Source organism: Electrona antarctica (assembly GCF_951216825.1).
Source record: "Electrona antarctica genome assembly, chromosome: 20".
Lineage (NCBI taxonomy): Eukaryota > Metazoa > Chordata > Actinopteri > Myctophiformes > Myctophidae > Electrona > Electrona antarctica.
In genome coordinates this window covers 9,258,155-9,272,364 of record NC_136801.1, presented here as the reverse complement: position 1 = coordinate 9,272,364, position 14,210 = coordinate 9,258,155, and the positions used below count along the sequence as shown (strand labels likewise).

Below are 14,210 nucleotides of genomic sequence, written 5' to 3'. Positions count from 1 at the left end.
GGCCCTGACATTTGTCTGGTGACTGCTGTTGCCTAGGTTTGACCCTGACATTTGTCTAGTGACTGCTGTTGCCTAGGTTTGACCCTGACATTTGTCTGGTGACTGCTGTTGCCTAGGTTTGACCCTGACATTTGTCTAGTGACTGCTGTTGCCTAGGTTTGACCCTGACATTTGTCTAGTGACTGCTGTTGCCTAGGTTTGACCCTGACATTTGTCTGGTGACTGCTGTTGCCTAGGTTTGACCCTGACATTTGTCTGGTGACTGCTGTTGCCTAGGTTTGACCCTGACATTTGTCTGGTGACTGCTGTTTCCTAGGTTTGACCCTGACATTTGTCTGGTGACTGCTGTTGCCTAGGTTTGACCCTGACATTTGTCTGGTGACTGCTGTTGCCTAGGTTTGACCCTGACATTTGTCTGGTGACTGCTGTTGCCTAATAACTGCAAAAATAAAGACCTCAGAAACCATAGACAGTAGATATTAAACACACTGTACTGTATGTGGGAAACTCAAAGGCTGCTCCTCCACTGACAGACAGGAGATTGCACTGTTCCTTCAATATAATTACCCTCATGTCAATCCCAGTGTACACAGCAAAGTGATGATCGCCAAACAAAATAATCACTCAGAATAAGAAATTGTGCGATGTGCGAACATCAGACCAGTCCGAAGGCATGGGGAGAGAGTATGTTTCGTACTCCGTCCGTCCGTGTGTGTGCGTGCGTCCGTCCGTCTGCGTACAGCTAATCTCCGGCACAGATCGAACTTTACACACACACTCCCTGGATGCCAACGACAAACCTCTGCACCAAAATTTCCAGAACGGCCTTTTATAGCGCCACCAGGAGGCCGACTTTTGTAAAATATTTTTTTTTATATTGCTCCTCCAGATTCTGTCCAAAATCGTTACACAGTATCTCAGTCAGTATAGTCATGTGCTCAAGACGGATCTGTCCGATATTTCATATTCCATCCTAATTACCCAACATTGGCTTCCAAAGTTTGGAGTATTGGCCCGTTTTGAACAAAATCTTGAACACAGCGTGCAATTTATTTACGTGACATTTTTCACACACTTTCCTATTAGGCAGAGGAATAAATCCCACCCTTTCCACATTGGCCTGTTGTAGCACAACCGACAGATTGAGGAACAAAATGCCTCAAATTGTCCAATTGCCATCAAAGGCGTGAGACGAAATGGCACCCTTTTCACACTGGCCTATTAGAGCGCCACCAGGAGGCCACGATAACCTGACCTACAGGTGGAGACCTGTGTTTGCATTAATATACTGTATAATGCACTTCTTATTGGATGCAAACACATTTTGCTACGGTGCAATCTGGCAACACAATGAAACATTTCCAATACAGGAATACTGTGGTAATATTGTCCAGCTACACAAGCTGAACACATGTTGAAAAGAGTGACAGAGAGATCAATACTGAGAAGGAGAGATAGGAGGCTCAAGAGAGTGAAAAATGGGTGTCTCTCTCTCACACGCACGCACACGCACACACAATGGGGTCAATGAATCTCACTGCTGTGTACGCTATGTGATGGATAAACCTTGAACCTGAACCTTGTACCTTTACCATTCAAGCCACACTAAATCATGAAAATAAAGAAGAGCATCCAAGGCACTCTGTTCCAGTGAGGTGAAAAAAGCCTTTATTGTAAGTTAAGGCATGGCAAAGATCATTACACAAAAAGGGAGGACCAACGCGTTTAGGCAATCAGCCTTCGTCATTGATTGATTGAAAATAAATATTTATTAACAGTTTGCAGAATTACAGTACATTTCAAGCACAAACTCAATACAAAGACTGTTAACTGTGAGTGGACGACCCAATTAAGCATTACACTTGTTTACAAGAGGGTCCACCTTGTTCAATTCATCAAAACATTTAGAGACGTACAAATAGACACTTCTATATAGTCAAAGAACAGAACAGGAATTCATCATAAAGGAGGTAAAAAGGGAAATGAAACATATACAGCGAGGGGAAAAGGGGGTGGGCGGTGGGGGGGGATTCAGATTTTACGGGGGCCAGTTTCGAATTGCAGCCGCCCGTAGGTGCCCTTTGAGAGCGGTTTTGAAGGAGTCAAGGGATTCGCATGTCTTAATGACTGTTGGTACACATTTTGGTGGCATAGGAGCGAAAACAATTTAGTCATCATATACCATACCATACACTACACACACACACACACACAAACACGCTCTTAGTTTTTCCACATCTGCACATCATTAACACAAAACAAATCCTACCAAAACAAATCATACCACCAACATCTAGCCCTGCTGCTCTGTCATAGGTTTGACACAACATTTTTGTTGTATGAGGGGGAGGGGGGCAGTCGAAACACAGCCGAAAGCCGTACAACACAAATGTTGTGTCAAACCATGGGGGGGCGGCGCTGGCGTTACATAGGCTACAGTAAGACATAAGACAAACACTTGGAATGGGAAATAGAAGGAAAATGGAATTGGTAGGGTTTTTCTTTCTACCGACAGTGAGCAAAGTAAGCAAAGTTCTTTGTTTACCCAGGGAAGTGGACTAAGCTTGAGATGCTTGTTTACAGCCAGACCCTGCTCATAGAACATTTCATGGTAGGGGTTCAATGCCTTGCTCAAGGGCACTTCAGCGGTGGTCATTTTAACGTGCCGGTCCGGGGATTCGAACTGGCGACCTTCCGGTATCAAGACCGCTCCGCAAACCGTTCGGCCACCGCTGCCCCTTAACTGTAATATTTTGTATGTGGAAAGTGAGTAAACTACCTTGACGCACCCAAGGTCTCCTGTCTTGCTGTTTCCTTACTCCACAGTATATAACTTTGTAATGCTACTGACGTTTGTGCACAACAATCTTGAAAACAAAGTAATACATTGTGGGTTTGAGCTGACAGGCCCTTCTAAATGTCAATCAAGTCACCTTAATTCAAGTGGCAAAATTTAAATGAAATATATATTTTTAGGGGCATGTAATGTGATCTACCTGCACAGCCCTTGTGATCTACTGGTAGATCGCGATCTACCTTTTGGGCACCCCTGATGTAAACAAACCCTTTGTTTACATCTAGCATCCAACAATGTTGTATGCTAGATGCGAAGGTGTGAGTGAAGCCATATTGTACCAATGGATCTGGGAAGGGCTGAGGAAAGGGCGCTGAAGAAAAGGTCAAAGGGCCTTATATTCAAAACAATCAATCGATTTAATAGATTATAAACAAGTATCAATTTTAATAAAATAATCGATTTCTGAGTGGGTGGAGGGTGGAGGGGGATTTAATTGGGTTACATACACACCGGCATTCCGGCGCAATGCCATTCCGACGCGCTCATTACTAACTGTCCTATAACCACACTCAGAAGCCATGAAGTCGGAATGGCGGAGAGTCGGAATGCCCTGGGGTGTCAGAGTATCTGAAAGTGGGGGGATGAGTGTGGGGGGGGAATGCGCATGGGCTGCCAAATTTGCTGTTTTATTTATTTTGTTCCATTTTAGCCTATTCCCGGCTCCAGTGGGCTTGTAGATAAGCTATTTATGAAGACCAATACACACCATTAGTGTTCAATTGGAGTAAAAGTACTCACATTTTCCAAAGATTGTCAAGCTTTTTTCCAAACTAGCAGATCTGATATTTTGTATACAAGCTCACAACACATCACATTGTAAATCAGCTTTTTTTCTTTTCTTTTTCAAATAGTCAAAGTATGACAGAGGGAAGAGGGGGGTTATGTTATGTGGTGTGGGAGGTGGGAGTTTTGCTACCAAAGTATATACTAAAGCTTTCAGTAAATAGCAGATCTACAATAAACGTGTCACATTGTAGATCTGCTTTTTTCCGAATTACCAAAACAAAAGTAAGACACGCGAACACGGGAAGCGAACGCAGCTCGTGAATTGTAATAAGAATTAGAATAAATTACGTACTTTTTTTAAACATTAAGTAGTTAATTGACGTTTTGTATCAATACAATCTGTAAAAGTAAGAATAAACTAAAGCTGTCAAATTATGTAATTGTGGTGGAGTAAGTTAGCAGTAACAAAAATGGAAAGTAAATTAAAAGTACCTCAAAATGGTACTATGCAAGCACTTGTATAGGCTAGTACTTGAGTAAATGTACTTTAACCGTAACTTACTTTGCACCACTGATCGAGCAGCCAATGACTGGCATGCTAGACATAACCAGCTGCATCAATTGCAAGAGTGCAGACTGCAGAGGGACATATGGGGTGATATTAATGGTCTCAAAATGTAACAATCTAACACAGAGACGCTAGTTTATTTTTGCTAGCTTTAGTTATAAAAATCATTTCTTCTTCTGTTTTCTACATGAATATAACCACATAACCATATCAAATGGTAGTTAAATGCTGCAATTTGTAAAAATGGCTAAATAGGACTCCCTAACGTCGTTGACGTGGGACTCATAAAATCTCCCTGGGACTCATCTAAAAGACCACCCCTGCATCCCGGGACTCATTACATTGAAACCCTATTTACATCACTGCTAACATGTACTGGAGTGGAAGTATGTTTATGTTTATTGAAGGATAAAGTAATGAAAATATAAGTATAAAGTAATGAAAATGGATATACTCAAATGGATATACTCAAGCGTTTTCAAAATAGAAGATCTACAAGCTCACAACGCATCACATTGTAAATTTGGCTTTTAGTCAAAGTATGACGTAGTATGGGGGGATGAAGCAGATTATTGGGGGGTGAGTGGGGGTATATGTGTATGGGAGGGGAGTAAAAAACTCATCGTAAAACTGGGCAGCAATGGTTTCCTCCATCATCTGTGTGTGAATGTAATTATGCACATCATGTAATAATTGGTTTGGATAAAGCTATATAAATGCACATTTCCTTTTTTTATTGTAGTCATAACTGTGCCGTTTTGAAGATGCATGCTGTGGGAACATTCACATGATGCACTGACCAACAGTAAGTCTGCCAGTGAGGCTGAATAACACATTAGAGGGGGTACGGGTTCCAGTGGGTCCCCAGTGAAAGACTGATAAACTGCACTGTTGTTTACAAGTAAATACAATCAGTAAGACGCCCTCGGGCGAGGTCGTGCTGAAACAACAACAGGAGTTAAACTATTAATCTGGTGTCCGTGAGGTCAGATGTAGAGTTGCTGGCCGGCTCCATATATGCAGATCTATGTGATGATCCAGTCTTCTACCATGACACGTGCCATATATGGAGCGTGTCTTGAGTGTACAGGGTTTGATGAGGTCAGATCAACATATGGAATGTCAGAACAGGTCAGCTCCATATATGGAGATCTAAGGGTTTGATGAGGTCAGATCAACATATGGAATGACTTCTGCATTGGCCATATATGGAGCGTGTCACAAGGCGTGGCGGACGCGAGATGCAGGTTTTCATTAGAAAACCTATAAGAATGGCTTTTTGATCAGTGACTTTTACCAGCAGTACTTGTGAATTCTGCATGGACCAATTATCATACCCAAGTTAAGTTACCAACAAAAATCGTCTTGAATTGGTCCCAGAGACAACATATTAACAAATGGGAGAGCTTGGTCTAATGCCAATATCAATTTGGGGGTCCTTGACACAAAACAAGCTGAGTGAAAACCATTGCTATTAAATGCAGGCAATATGTGGATACATTGAATACATACATCACACTTTTTGGCCTGCCCTGTCAACTACGACTGCATCCAATGATCAAAATGAACAAAGGTTGCTGAATCCAGAGTTATGTTTGTAATTCATTGCTATAACACACAAAAGCGCCTTATAGAGTTAATTTGTCTTGTGGGATAACTTGCTCAAATGTGCACAAAATGTGCTGACCTCATCACATTTGTGATGACGGCTATGGCCGTTTCTAGCCCAAGGAGTGTTTTTTGAGCAAAACTAATGCTTGGAATGGATTCAGAATCATGAATAACCCCTAGTTTGACACGTCACATGCTACTTAAAGCATAATGACATTTTGACATTTTTGCCTTATATACACAGTAGGATGTTAATGGTATGGTCACATATAAACCCCTATAAAACAATATATTCTATATAAAATAACAATATTATTTTAGGCCAATAAAAAAAACGATACCAAATTTCCCACTCCACACCCCTGGCTGCCGGACTATTATGTTGGTTCCACTGATCCAAGCCGGAACACAATCGACTGATCATTAAAATAAACAAGCTCTGGAAAAACTATGCAGCGCACCATCAATGGACAGATGGGTGGGCCACGAATGCTTTCGAGAATCCAAGTGGGCCCTGATCCAGAAAACGTTGGGAACCGCTGCACTACTGTCACCAATTTCCAACAACACTGTAGTTCTAGGACAAGTATCTCGCCTCTTGCATAGAGCACCAAAGTAAGACATTAAGAACATGTCTTATGACAATTACAACTTCTGACAATTAGAATTTGATCTTAAATGAGACCATATCTGGCTAAAACAAAGGTCAAATAAATGAAAGATAGATGCTATGTTTTTATGCTCATGACACATAATGGTTATATATGATTCTCTGCAGCATGGATTATACCACAACATTTAGACTCAATGTACAGTATTAAACCCCACACCCCTCCCACTTTCACACATTTCTCACCACACACACATTTCTCACCACACACACACACACACACACACACACACACACACAGGGTGCGACAGTACAGTGACCGCCTGGCGACCCCCACACGGTAACTGTCATTTCACAACCGTTTCGGACACGGGGCGGCTCGCCAGAACCGGACCGGCCACCTGGCCGCGTTCCTGGGGGTCTGGATGTTCCGGGGACACCCCGGGGACCCCGACGCAGTAACTCATTTCACGACCGTTTCGGACGCCGGGCGGCTCGCCGGAACCGGGCCGGCACCCTGGGCGCGTTCCTGTGGGTCTGGAAGTTCCGGGGACCCCCCAGGGACGCACGCCCACATGAAGTTGCACCACTTACTTCACACAGGTGTGATTTTTTTATATAGAAGTGTATATTTTATTTGTACGTCTCAAAATGTTCTGATGAATTGAAAATGGTGGACCATGATGGTGCCGTCCACAGAAACAGTGTTTGTATTGACTTGTGCTTTCTTTTGAAATGTACCCATTCTGCATACTGTTAATAAATATTTCAATCAATCAAAAACCATAGTCACTTCTATCAAGCATGATCTGCATGGTGATGGAAGTATGTCGAAGTATATTCAATCACACAGATGGCTGTGAGAGACCTCTCCCAGGCTCTCCACAGGTGCTGAGAACCGAAACTGTACCGTTTAACGACTATTCTACCAACAAGAAAATCATAAATCAATAGCAAATAAGCCAATAACACTAATGCACCATGCCAGTAACTCCTTTCCCTCAGCTGGTGGGCCAGGGGGTAATGGGAAGATCATGATGACTCACACACTGTCTCTGATCTCTCTGAATACAAAAGCTCAGTTGAGCCTATACATGAAGGCAGCTGTGATTTCGGCATTGTGTTTAGCTATAACAAGGAATTAGGAAAGGTAGCCTAGTATATATAGCGACAATATCTCCCTAAATACCGCAATGTCCTGCAGCTGAGACCATTATATACACGTCGCTGAATCCCGTTCATTCATAACAGCCTGTTAACGTGGCTGTTTGAAAACATCAAATCCTGCACTCAAGTCTGTCGGGAAAAGCATCTGCTGCATATCCATGATCATTTTCATTTAACAAAACTGAACTGAACAATAATGACTAGCAGTCTAGCGCACATGTATCCAAATGTGGGAAATCTCAGCCTGTAGGCTACTATAACCACAATCGGACACCTAGCTGGCATTCGTATTATTGCGAAAGTCATGCAACAGGTTGCAGGCTATGAGCGTTTTGTCCATGGCTATCATCACATCTCATATGAATACAACTCACATAGTAGCCTAGTAGGTGTAGGAGAATATTCGTTGAAGCCTAAACAACAAGTTGATATGACAGTCACTTACAAGTCAGTGGGCGCCGGATGACCGCCAGTGACAGTCTTGAAATAACGCTACCCCAAACGAAAGATCGAAAAGCCGGGGCTGATGTGGCGCGCTTCTTAATTGGCAAACTTCCGTGACAGTCTGTCTGTCTCCTCGATACTTTCAACCCTTCCCTTGTTGTTCTGTTATTTTTTAACCCCCCCAAACAAACAGGCAGGCACCATTGAAGGTGGTCACGGGGTTTGCATTACGGGGGGGAGGGAGCAGGGAGGGGGGTGGTCGCGTGGAGCGGCTGAGGTGAGAGATGAAAGAAAGACCCCTCCTGCAGGCTGTTGTTTTCCTGACAGACAATGGGCGGACAGACAGTCAGATTACTGCAACGCTCTCCTCCGCCCGGTGCTCATGCATGCTGCTCCACGTCGCTGCAGCAGGATGCTGATGATGGCACCTGGGCACTCTGAGGAACAGCCAATCGGCGCTCTACAAACTGACAGCGCATATGGGCACGCGCAGCCAGGCTTATTTCATTCATTCACAAAGAAAGAACCAGTCACATCATTCACTCAGTCCCACTGAATTAATTATGCCAGGCTTGCCAGCAAGCGATGCAAGGTTTTCCATAATAGGCTTAGTAACAGGTCACACTCACAGACCTGTGTGTGTGTTATACCAATGAATGATAGGCGGTAACTAAGGATAGATCTGGGCACAGGGACTTCTGGGCACCTTGATGCGAAATAGGCTATTATGTCGAAAATGTAATATTTGAAAAATGGTCTTAAAAGTATACATGATTAGAACATGCTTAAAGGACCACTTCAGTGACTTCACCACTTTTCAACCTATTTTCATATAATTGGTCCTCACTATTTTTTTCTACTCATGTGTCTCATTAGCCCCTCTCGGAACCCTCGTAAAAGGTTTCTGACATTTGGATGTTTACCTTTTACGGAGGGTTCCTTCTCAGTTGTCGACCGTGTATCTGGGATACACACGGACTTGGCCTCGCATATGTCCTTGTTGCGCTATTTGAGTGATGGTTATATGTCTCTAAAGAAGCATATATCAGCAATAGGAGACAACGGAAACCTCAGCGAACGGTGCAGAAGCCGTTAAGTATTTTTAATGTTTGTTAGACCGTTTTGGCAGCTCTGAAAAACATCCTGCATGTATGCAGTCGGCCAATCAGAGGCAGTAACTATAGGACGTGCAGCTAGCCAGGGAGGCGGGACATTTCAGAGAGAATTTCAGAGCTGCCAAAACGGTCTAACAAAGATTAAAAATACTTAACGGCTTCTGCACCGTTCACTGAGGTTTCCGTTGTCTCCGTTGTCTCCTATTGCTGATATATGCTTCTTTACAGACATATAACCATCACTCAAATAGCGCAGCAAGGACATATGCGAGGCCAAGTCCGTGTGTATCCCAGAATCGCCATGTTGCGGGCGACAACTGAGAAGGGACCCTCCGTAAAAGGTAAACATCCAAATGTCAGAAACCTTTTACGAGGGTTCCGAGAGGGGCTAGTGTCTCATAGGAGGGCTGTGGGCAGTTCAGACACCCGTCCACCAGTAACATCATTAGACAAGAAATGTTTTAAACAATATTTTTAAAAAAATATTTAGATTTGTATTATCGTGAGAAGGATGGCTTCCATTATTGTAGCCTATAACTTTTCAGGAATAGAAAGCCTGCAGTTTCTATTAGCTTTGAGTCCCCGTCGATGATGTCACTGGTGGATGGATTTCTGAACTGCCCACAGCCCTCCCATGAGACACAGACATGATCGGGAAAAAATTGTGGCATTTTATCATGAACATTAGTGAGGACCAATATGAAGGTAGGTTGAAAAGTGATGAAGTGGTCCTTTAAACATTCGATTACTAGACAATTTGTCTAATAGGCCTTTTTTTGGACAAAAAAATAGCCAATTTTACATTGAGGTGCCCGTGCCTGTGCCCACCTATCCTGTATCCTGATAATCAATATGGTAGTGTGTAGTCTAGTAATCTTTTTAGGTTAAAACAAAAAGGGTTTTGGTATAGTAGCCCAATATAGTGTCACAGTGTGTGTCAGGTTGAGGACCCAGAAGCAGAACAAGCAGGCAGGTAAAGTCCAGTATTTATTAGACAAAGAACACTTAACAGCTTACATGGTGAAGAGGCAACAGCAGGACAAAACAGGCAGGAACACACAGTAACATCAAACTTGGATCTGGCAGTGTGAGAGCAGAATGAGTCCAGTACTTATAGACTACAGGCTGATAGTGAAGCAAACACAGGTGTCATCAGGCAACTGCAGGCTAATGACAGAATGGAGACAGGTGTGTAACAGGGGATGAGGTGAGGCAAGACAGGCAACAACTAGGCAAAACAGGAAACACTAAAGACATCACTACAAAATAAGGGTATACAGTGCATAGTTCACAGTAAGATCATGACATATAGGCCTATATCAGCTTCAATTTAGTGTTGCAGTTTCAAATTTGTCTGCTCATTTCTTTGTCCCGTATCCTTCATGATTTCTCTCTCCTGATTGGATAACACGTGTATCCTGACCTGAAAATACATTTTCTGTTTAAAGATGTGCGAACACGTATCCCATCTGGGGTCATGGTGGGTGATTCACTTTAGCATATAGTTGTCCTTGTCATTGACCGGTGGCTAGATTATCCACAGACAGTAACATAGACACACAAAAACACAGAAAGACTGGTGAAAACATTTTTATTATTCCATCTTTTGAGGTGAAGCAGAGTTTGTAAATATGAATTTAAATTTGTAGCACAAAATAACAGAATATTACTGTTGAATCTATATTTCATGGAAGGTTGCTAAACTCAATTCCGTTGTGCTGATAATGGTACAATAAATGGTTGAACTTGACCTTTAATTGTTCTTGAAGGCCTGAGGACGCTACATCACTTGTGGTCTGGCAGAGGCCCAGGTCTAATGTAGTCTACACAAGCACATGAAGAGGCCCATCCCACAGCGTGTTGTCTTTATCAGTGTTCGTCACCCCTAAGGAAAAGTGCTGAGTAGGCGGCAAAGGGCAAGCATCCAGCAAAGCACTTTTTGTAGCAATGCTTGAGAGAATGTTGGTGATAAACCTGACAGCGACAGTTGGCTGATTTACAAAGATTGCACATTATGGACCACATCATGTTCATTCTAAATAGCATAATATAAGTAAAGTATGTCTTAATGTAGAAGAGATCATCCATTTGCACTTTGTGATACACAAAGGAAATAAGAAAATTAATAACTCGGAATGTCCTATGAGGATACTTCAATTGAAGTGCAGGAGACTGTAAGAAATGTTCGGGCTTATACTCTATCCATAACATCCGTGATCATAAAGGGTCACTTACTTGCACCGCCTGAGCTCCCAACTGGCCACAGGCTCCTGGACATGCAGCAGTCATGGTAGCCCACCCCATTCGTGAGTCATCCACCTATAGCTACCTCTGCCGCAAACACCACTTCTGGTTGAGTGGAGTGGTATGTTTACTTAGTTGTAAGAATGACGGTAAACAATGTCTCTTGTCCTGCGGCACAGTATGATGGTCACTTTGCTCTCTCAGTAACGCACATTATTCCCACTAATATGCCAAGGGTGCCACCCTTACATCTTTCAAATTGGCCTCATGATGGCGCTATAACAGGTTGCAACACAGGCGTGGGTTGGCAACCTGGCTTGGCAGAGGTATGCTCTCCGAAGTGCGCACATTTCTAGTGTTCATATCGTTCTGATGCCAATGACAGGGGATGGAGTTCATCAATATTGTCAAGAAGAAAGTAGCCTATATTATCGCTGCATAAACGAAATAGAAGCACAAACTTTATTCACAAGCTCTTGTGGATACTTGTCATTGGTTAAATATAAAACCCACAGACAGACTTAATCACTTTTCAACCTGGTGTCCCTATTCTGGCCATGTGATTTTAAACAAAGAATCTGTGGTTATAATTTCATCAGAAGTTTGATTTTACGGCCTACGGTTCAAGAGTTATAAGCCAAAACGTAAAGTGGGATGTTATAGCACCACCACGAGGCCGAAAGATATAATTATATGTTAATACATTTTTTTAGCCAAATTATTATGAACCTCCGCTTGTAACTATAGTGCTTACGGTCTCCGAGAAAAAAATACTTGAATGTGGATTTTCGCATTTTCCTATTCAAGTCAATGGGTAAATATAATGCACTAATACATTGATATCAATTAAACTATACAACATATCTCTTAGCAAAATACGAGCACACCATTCCCGACACTCAAGTGCGTACCGCCCAAACTGTGGGACAAGTAGTGCGTCAAACTTTGGGGTTACTAAAATAAAGTGTGACAATGTCTGGTTGCCCTACCTACACCAGGGGTGCCCACACTTTTTTGACTCGAGAAATGAAATGAAATGAAATGAAATGATTACTATATTTACCCAGGGTATCTGGGCTAAGCTCAAGAACTTGTTTCCAGCCAGGCCCTGCTCATAGAACATTTCATCGGAGTGGTTCAATGCCTTGTTCAAGGGCACTTCAGCGGTGGTAATTTGAACGTGTCGGACCGCTGATTCGAACTGGCGACCTTCCGGTATCAAGACCGCTCCGCAATCCGTTCGGCCTGACCAGCTCAACAAGATCTACCCACCCACAAAAATATTATCCCATTGCTGAAAATAGTTACCTGAGACGTTAGATATATTAAGACAAACACACTTAAAATGGGAAATAGAAGGGCAAAATGGAATTGGCATAGGTTTTTTAACTTTGTAATGTTTGTCTGCAACACTCTTGAAAACAATGTATTGCTTTGTGGGTTTGAGCTGACAGGTCATTTTTATGTCATGTATCAATCAAGTCACTTTAATTCAAGTGGCAGATGCCAAAACATTTTTTTATTATATATTTTAGGAGCACGTCACGTGGTCTACTATGTGATCTACTGGTAGATCGCGATCTACCTTCTGGGCAACCCTGCCCTACACTAATTATATTTTGGCTATTGGTAGAGTTAAAGCCATAGCCTAGCCTCATATAAACACAGTATAAAAGTATATCCCCTCCCCCCCCGCGCATCTAGGTGTGCCCTGGGATTTTTTGGCTATGAAAAGTGTGCCCTGGCAGAAAAAAGGTTGGGAAACACTGGCCTACAGGGATGTATCCAGACAGAATACGTTGTTTTATGGTCTACATCAGCCTGCTATGGAACATAAAATATATGGCTTTGAGAATTATTGCAGGAACAAGGTAGTAATGTCAAGGATTATTCAAATCTTTAACTTTTGCCAATAGGGCGGCATAGTGGATGTTCAATGGTGCATATTAACAAGCATGTACTTATTATGGTTCAATGCTCAGAGTGGTAGAGCGAGTCAAATGGATATCTGCCCTGTTAAACTACAGTTTAATTTGCTCCAGTTAAGAGGAAACTTCTATTTAAAATGTTAATATACTGATCACTGATCCAAAATAAAACCAGTCAGAATGAAGGAAAGGTTGCTGTATGTTGGTCTGTAAGATAAACATACACATATTTGCCCAAGGGAGCACATGAGTATGCTGTATATTTTCAGCCCTACCCAGTATAGTCATTTTGATCACACAGCAGTGTGTACTGCAGTGTGTAGTACTACCTATACTATTTTCATCCTTATCCCTAAACTTCTTTGCCTTTTTATTACTATTTTCAAAAACATTTTTGAATAGTTAAAATAGCCGATCTACAAGCTCACAATGTGTTGATGTAGAACAGCTAGTTGAATAATTTTACAATATTTTTCAAAATAGCATGTGTGTTATGTCCCTAAGTGCCTTGCTCATGGCCATGGTAATGATGACGGTAGGAGTTGCTTGATGGTACAGTAGCAGTTGGGTGTTACTCATTAACTCTCACAGACTCTCCCAGTCACTGAGCGCTTGACAACAATGATCTGTTGGTCACAAGCTGCTTCTGTGACCTTTAAGTGAACAGCTTTATTTAAGAAAAGCGTATTAAAAGCTTTGGTCACTGCTCAGTCATTGCAGACTGTGTATCTGCACATCTCAGCCCCAACAATGTTCCATTTCCATGGACATTCGTGTGTGAATGTGAATGTATTAGGGCTGTCAAAATTAGTTGATTAACTGAGTTAATTAATGTATGGTATTCATGCATTAAAAGTTTGAACGCAAAATTATGCATGTGCAGAATGACAAAGAGAGAGAGAGAGAGAGAGAGAGAGAGAGAGAGAGAGATAGAGAGAGA

General features: G+C 42.3%; 1 protein-coding gene across 1 annotated transcript in view; it reads right to left on the bottom strand.

The window, feature by feature from the left end:
* Positions 1–8,030, bottom strand: part of myripb (myosin VIIA and Rab interacting protein b) — a 215,285-nt gene extending 207,255 nt beyond the window's left edge. Inside the window, exon 1 of the mRNA XM_079489302.1 lies at positions 7,985–8,030. The gene's annotated coding sequence lies outside the window, so the exon portion shown is untranslated. The remainder of the gene's footprint in view (positions 1–7,984) is intronic.
* Positions 8,031–14,210: the final 6,180 nt, after the last annotated feature.